At 49.3% G+C, this 7,393-nt stretch overlaps 1 protein-coding gene and 1 non-coding gene across 3 annotated transcripts in view; both read right to left on the bottom strand.

The window, feature by feature from the left end:
* PRKCE (protein kinase C epsilon) overlaps positions 1–7,393 on the bottom strand; it is a 570,548-nt gene that overhangs the window by 231,210 nt on the left and 331,945 nt on the right. The window lies entirely within an intron of this gene.
* LOC115867948 lies at positions 5,374–5,436 on the bottom strand. The gene has a single exon (XR_004045343.1). It is a non-coding gene; the product is annotated as a U7 small nuclear RNA (small nuclear RNA).

The raw sequence follows: 7,393 nt of genomic DNA, 5'->3' as shown, positions 1-7,393 counted from the left end.
AAAAAAAAAAGAACATTGATAGGTTGTAATATAAGCGAGAGATGCAAAGTTCTTTCAGGCCTGCCAATAAATGCCAGAGGGGGTATACCACTCTACTGAAAGCATTCAGCTGAAGCTCTATGGGTCAGCAAACCCAGCTCGTTGAATTAAGTGCCCAGAGGCACCCCATTCCGGTACACCTCTGTGGGAAGGTGCTCGGCTCCCCTTCCGTGGGTCAGCAAGCCTAGTTTTCCCAACTAAGGGCCCAGAGGAACCCCATTCTAAAAGCCAGACTCCTAAAAGCCAGGACTCCTCTTAACTCACTCCCTGTTCCCTGCTCTGGCTCCTCATTCTGCTGCTGCTCCTCTGGTGGTTCAGCTGTCATCTGGATCCAGGAGGATCACTGTATGGGGAGCTTGGGTCCAGAAGACACAGTCCACTCTTGGCTCTTGCTGGTAATGAGATCCCTCCTCCTGCTTCTCAGAGGACCCATTTTATACACAGCAGGGTGACATTCTGGGGAATCCTGTTCACCATTACTCACAAGTGAATCAGATCAGTATCTTCCCCCACCTTCTTAACAGACCCATGCAGGGAAAGGTTGTTTGGTGGGAATTAGGGACTTTGGCGAGAACCACATCAAACCAAACCAAACTCCCTGCCACACAGTCTCTTTTGACTCACGCAGACTCTACGAGGTAGGGGAGAAGAGCCCTTGTGGGTTTTCAAGACTGTAAGTCTTTACAGGAGCAGAACGCCTCATCTTTCTCCCTCGGAAAAGCTGGTGGTCTCAAGACTGCTGACCTCGAAGTGGCCAGCCCACTGGTAACCACTCTGCTCCAGGGCCACATGAAGTAAGTCACTGCCCCTGCGCATTGAGCTGGCAACCACGGCTCAGTTCACCGGTACAGAAAGCCAGCCCAAGGCAGCGCTGGGACAGTTGGGTGATGGTTTAAAGCCAGAGTAGGACCAGAGTCTGCAAGCTGAGAAGATGCTGCTCCTGGGTCAAGTGGGCGGTGAGGAATGGGGACCCTTCCTTCCTCTCCTGCGGGCAGAGCACTTAGGAGGCCTGTGAGGTTTCAACAGGGTGACAGGGATCCGCTGGGTGAAAGGAATGCAGAGGGAGCAATGATCTGTGGTATACATGCCTATGAGGGAGGCTGATGGGGGCCCTGGGAGTTTTCTATGGACACCCCAAGTCCTTGAAGAGGACACAGGAATAGAGTTCTCACTGGCCAGAGCCCAGGTCTGTCTCTCTCTCACCAGACCCCAGCAGCCTCTCCTGCTTTCCCATGAGCCATCTCACTAGAGTCCCCAGTATGCAGAGAGCCCCACATCTGAATCTGCGCTTGGTGTAAGCGGCCTCATCTGCAGGGTCAGCACGTGACTGGCTAGTTGCTTGAGACAGAAAAGACATGAAGAAACACTGAGCCAGGCTCAGGTTTTTGTTTGTGACTGCCCTTAGTGTTTGATGGAACCCTGGTGCTCTAGTGGCTGTGCGCTGGGCTGCGAACTGCAACGTCAGGGGGTCAAGACCACCCCTGCACTGCCGGAGAAAGAGGAGGCTCTGTTCTCCTCTAATGAGTTACAGCCTCAATTCTGCCCTGCCCTAGGAGTTGGAATGACTCAGGGGCAGCGAGTCGGGTTTTTGTTCTTATTGTTTCACGTGTTTAGAAAGAGGCACTGAACTGTGATTTGATTTGCTCAAAGGCAGATAATGGGGCGAACCGCTGGGGGCTAAGTCCCCTGCGGAGGGCATCTGAGGGCTTGCCCACTGGGCTCTCTCCCGGGAGCCATTCTGTCCCTGCCTGTTCTTGCCTGCATTCATTGACACCATGGCTTTTTAAGGCAGGACACTTAGCTGGAGACTCAGTGCTGCTCACCAGCCTGCCCGCATGCTTCCATCCCATTCACCCCATGGGGCTCCTTGCTGCCCCTGTGTTCCACACATCGTGGGGCGCCGCAGGCTGACGGAGCCCTGGTAGGTGTTCCTGAGTCAGCTCTGTGAGGATGGACTGCCTTTGGACCAGGACATACTCAGGTGGGAGGGGAACGGGGGCCACACTGCTGTGTGCGTGGGTCCAAACTCATGCACTTGGACCCGTAAGAGCTCTGCCATCTAAGGAATTCTCACAAGCTTGTCCATTTGTCCTTGGAAGCTCACTCGGTGGCTTCCCTTGTCCAGCAGCGCATCCTTGGCCACCCAGGCGGTCTTTCTTCTGAGCACCTCCAAGGGCACTTGGACCCCCAAAGTTTGAGTGCCCAGCTGAAAGTGCTAACCATGTGCACCACCCACGGACCCCATTTCTTTCAGCCATAAAGAGCATTCTCTGTATTTTATAGTTCACATTTTTGTTCAAAAGAATGTATTTTGAAGCGACTCGGTGATTTGCCCAAAAGCTCACTGCAGAATTAGAAAACAGTATGCTTATGCAGCAAAACACAAGGACTCCGTGAATTCCGCTTCTGTCTGAGCTCCGGTCCTTCCCCGGAGGATCTTATCCTTCTACCCATAGCACAGCCTGAGCCAGCCTGAAGCATCCCCGCCCCGAGCTTCAGGACCTTTCCTAGCACAGTGGCTATGTGTTCCTTCCTACGTGACCCATGGTACCTAATACATCAGCGAGTCCTACTGATTCCAAGGGGCTCCACCAGAGACTTGCTCTGCTCACGTGTCTCACCCACATGGACTCTAAGAAGGAGCCTGCTGGCTGGGCTGCTGCGTGCTTCTCACCTGCACAGTTGGGAAACTACTAACTCCACGAGGTTATGTTTATTATCCGACCCCGCATCTCAGATACCCCCAGTGAAGCATTCTCACTGGCTAGATAAGGTGCTCTCATGGGTGTCGGAGAACAGAACGAGCATGGTGAGTCCGTCTGGCAGCATCTGGCAGCTAGGACAAGAACACATGCCACAGGCACAGCCTCTGATGACCATGAGAAATACAAACAGACTAGCTTTCCACGCCCTCCACAGGCCCATCTCGCGATCAGTCCCATGGACTCGGCCAGGGGTGTCGTGGCTCAAGGAGCAGCAATTAGGCTTCGTTTCCAAGAAGTTGTTTTGACAGCAGTTTGGTAAGACAGAACCACCGCTGCCGGCAGAACTCCCAGCTAACCGTGGCTACCTCTTGCCTGGCCCAACGATGCCATCGGTCCAGAAGCAGCAAAGCTCTCTGGCAACAAGTGCTTCCTATTCCCGGGAGCAAGACCCCCAAACTCCTGCAAATGAGGGTCATGAAAACGCAAGCCATCATGTAATCATCCAACTCCAGTGGGTCTGGGTAAGGTAAAAGCCCAGCGCTTAACCCACTGCACCACCAGGGTCCCTTCAACTCATTTTTCGTGACAGAAATGAAAATCAAAGCAGCCATGAGAGATCATCTAAACACTCCCCATCCCCCAAGCATTAATTGCCAAGTTCAATCAGAAGCAAAAAAACAACAGATGAAGGTGAGGGGTCCGGGGGTTTGGAACTATCCTGAAGTGGTGGTGGGATTGTAAAATGGGTAACCACTGTGGAAAACAGAGTGGGGCTTTCTTGGGAAATGGTAATAGAAATACTGAGTGATCCAATCCCCCGCCCCCCCCCACTGCCATCAACTCCATCCTGACTCACAGTCACCCTCTATGGGTTTTCTCAGACTGTGCATCCTGATGGGAGCAGACAACCTCGTCCTCTCCTGCTCAGTAGTTACCTGGATTTGAACTGCTGACCTTGTGGTTAACATTGCAACACTTAACCCACAGCATCAATGGGAATCCTTTCCAGCAACCCCTACTGAGTATAAAAAGTACAGAATGAATCATTAGATGAGTACCCATGTTCACTGCAGCGTCATTCACGTTACCCAAAAGATGGGAACACCCAAATGCCCACCAAGGGATGAACAGAGTAAGGCACACACACAAAACGGAATACGAAGCAAGAATAAAGAATATTGAGACATCTACAAAACACCTCCCCAAATGGAGGGACCTGGAGGATATATACTGTACTGAGTCAAATCACAAAAGGACAAATATTATATGAGACCGTTATGAAGAGTCAAGAAAAGGTTTACAAACAAGAAGAAACCTTTTTGATGGGGGAAAGTTGAACAATTACTAAGTAGAGAGTAGACCTGTATTAACTCGGGCGATCAAGAATGAGGGGAGATCACCCATGAGCAAGGCAAAGGAAGACACTAATGGGCCACAAGAGATAATGGCAACCGAGGTGAATATTACCACATACACAATCGTGCAGCAACAGTAATAACAAATAATCACCTACAAGTTGGTACACAGGCAGTCATATGAGCTGAACACGTGGGTTATACCCACAAATACACAGATTTGGTAGAGGTTTACAACTCCACATGCATTTGTATGTGCTGCAGGTAGTTCATGTCTGTATTAGGGCATTCAGAGGACAGAGTCATGAAAACCACAGCCATAAGGAAGCACCTTGAAGAAATGAGTGACTGGGCTTGGGGGCTTTAGGCTTGGGAGACCTTGAAGTCAAGTTCACAAAGACAATATTTGAAATTCTACTTTGGTGAGAACCAGCTGAGACCTTAAAGGTTTGTATGTGGCTATCTAAGATGAGTATACATCTCTCCCCATCTGAAACGAAGAGTGAAGCAAATGCAGAGACGCAAGGAAACGACTTGCCCCAAAGACTAATGGACCACACCAATCACAGCCTTCATTAGCCCGAGACCAGAAGAACCAGACGGTGCCCGGCCACCACTGCAGACTGCTCTGACCAAAATCCCCAAAGAGGGTCTTGGACAGAGTGGGGGCGGGTGAGTAGGTGGGAGTGGACTGTAGAACAAACTGTTGAAAGCGAACAAACGGGAGTAGACTTACTCGTCTGAAAGCTCTGCTTTCGGCACCTTTCAAACTAAAACTAGTCCCACTTCCTGTCAGTCAAACAATAGACAGGCCTATCAAGGGAACAAGAACACCACCGGGGAGGGAACCAGTCCTCAGGGCAATCAACTGGCCTGAACCAAAAGAGCAGTGGGTGCCCAACGCACAGCTCAGGATGCAGAAGGGACGGGAAAGCAGGACAAATGGAAGTGTGTGTGTGTGTGTGTGTGTGTGTGTGTGTGTGTGTGTGTTGGGGGGTTCCTCAGGGGGGATGTGGAAAGAGCACTGTTATGTGGAGGGGATTGTAACGAATGTCACAATATATGTATACATTGTTTGACGGAAAACTGATTTGCTCTGCAAACTTTCACCCAAACCACAATTTTGAAACAACCACACAAGATTAGCATTACGGCATCCGATGACTCCCTTACCTATCCAACTTGCCCAAACTGGTTCTGGCTCTTCCATTGTCTGCCCTGACCAGCCACACAATCGTGCGTTTAGTGGGTCTTTTTTGGGGGGGAGGGGGTAGGGGAGCGTTTCCAGGAAAAACCAGAAAACCTGATAGACAGATTCTAAAAGAGCTGTAACACTTATTATATATTCAGCTATGAACACCTCAGTCTGCACTATTATTTATTGAGGAAATGTGTTGCCCAATATACATTTGCCTGAGCAGGGCAGCCAATGGATTTACCTTTCAACATCGATAAGACAGCATTGTGAACGGCTGATTTTGTACATGGACACCCTTCATATTCCTCAAAATGTGAAATCTGTCAACACACACACACACACACACACACACACAAAAAAAAAACCTTTCACAGTCGTCCTTAAGCCAATACAAAAGCTCAGCTACATCCCACTAGAGATGTATGTAAAGGTCTATCAAAATAGGAATTTACTACGTGTGTCCTGAAAGTCAGCTAAGATGGTTTGCCAAAGGGTATGAATGTAGTAATAATTATTCAAGGCTTCAAAACAAGTAGTAATCCAATGAACAGCCTTTGCTGTTGTTAGGTCCGATCGAGTCAGCTCTGACTCACAGTGACACTTCGTACAGTCGAACGAAGAACTGCCGGGTCTTGTGCCATCTTCAACATGGTTATGGCTGAGCCCACTGTTGCAGCCACTGTTGTCAACCCATGACCTTGAAAGTCTCCCTCATGGTCACAGTCCTTCTACCTTATCAAGCATGATGTTCTTCTCCAAGGACTGGCCTCTTCTGCATTTCCAAAGTAGATAAGCTGAAGTCCCACCACCCTCGCTTCTAAGGAACATTCAGGCTATATTTCCTCCAAGACAGATTTGTATTCTCCTGGCAGCTCAGGGAACTTTCAATATTCTTCACTAGCAACCTAATTCAAAAGCAGCATAGAAGGCTCCATGGTGAGACATGGGATTCTGTTTCCGGTGTATTTTCACAGACTAACACATATGTGCCCCTGGTGTATTCTAGTTATGGCCCCATTCTCATGCCTCACACTGGTTATGTGTACTTTCTTTCTTTTTGTTCTCAGTACACTTTGCCAGGCTCAAAACACAAAATCAACCCCAGGGAGAAGTTCAAGCGCACATGGGGTGACCAAGAGTTAGGGTTGACTTAGCCATAACAGGTTAATTGATGCCGGAGTCGCTAAAGTAAAACTATATATGTATAAAATTTCATGTTCTCTCCATGACATGTGTGGGAAACAGAGACCAGAAAGAGAGTGTGTACAGATGAATCTTTCATTCTCATATGCTAAGAAGCCTGGCAGGCTGGGTTTCTGGGGTGGAGGGAGGCCTTCACCCTCATGATTTGGAGATGAATCACAATCACATTCTCATAATTAATAGTGTTCCTCACTACATCCTCCCATAACAGTGCTGCCTTAAAAGCTGCCTTAAAAGGCCCTTACCTGCCCCCAGCACTGGTGTTAGGTTACTCCTCCAGTGAATTCAGGGACCATCAGGGTTAAGATACTGCCCACTTTGTTAAATATGTGGTTCCCTGTAATGATAAGTCTCTGTTGGTAATACATTCTCTCTCCCTGCATGGACCTGGCTCCTGAAATCATTACTGCGGAGGTGAGCCCTTGCATGCTCATCTCTTTTAACTTGGACCCATTTGGTTGTGGGGGCTGGTACCCTACAGACATGGAGTACACAATGTCCCTTTGAAGTCCCACGGAGGAGAGGGGTCCAGACCTTACTAGTGTGCGAGAGGACTCAAAACTCGCAGTCATTGAGTTGATTTCGATCCATAGCGACCCTGGACGAAAGGGTAGAACTGCCCCTGGAGGGTCCCAAGACTGGAACTCTTTATGGATTAGAAAGCCCTGTCTCTGTCCTGTGGAGTGGCTGGTAGTTTTGAACTGCTGACCTTGCAGTGAGCAGGCCAATGGGTAACCCACTACTCCACCAGGGAGGGCAATATAAAATGATCAAAAGGACGGTTGGAAAAAGCCCCAAAGCACAGTTCTGACACTCCCGTGCCTGACAGAAGACTCAAACGGAAATGAAGCAGTGGACCCAGGTAGTGACGGTCTGAAGCAAGCCCTTGTCTG

This window comes from Echinops telfairi, unplaced genomic scaffold, assembly GCF_000313985.2.
Source record: "Echinops telfairi isolate 266 unplaced genomic scaffold, ASM31398v2 ScPeMD7_7475;HRSCAF=8513, whole genome shotgun sequence".
Lineage (NCBI taxonomy): Eukaryota > Metazoa > Chordata > Mammalia > Afrosoricida > Tenrecidae > Echinops > Echinops telfairi.
Note: the sequence above shows the minus strand (reverse complement) of the source record. Positions and strands in the feature narration are given on the sequence as shown.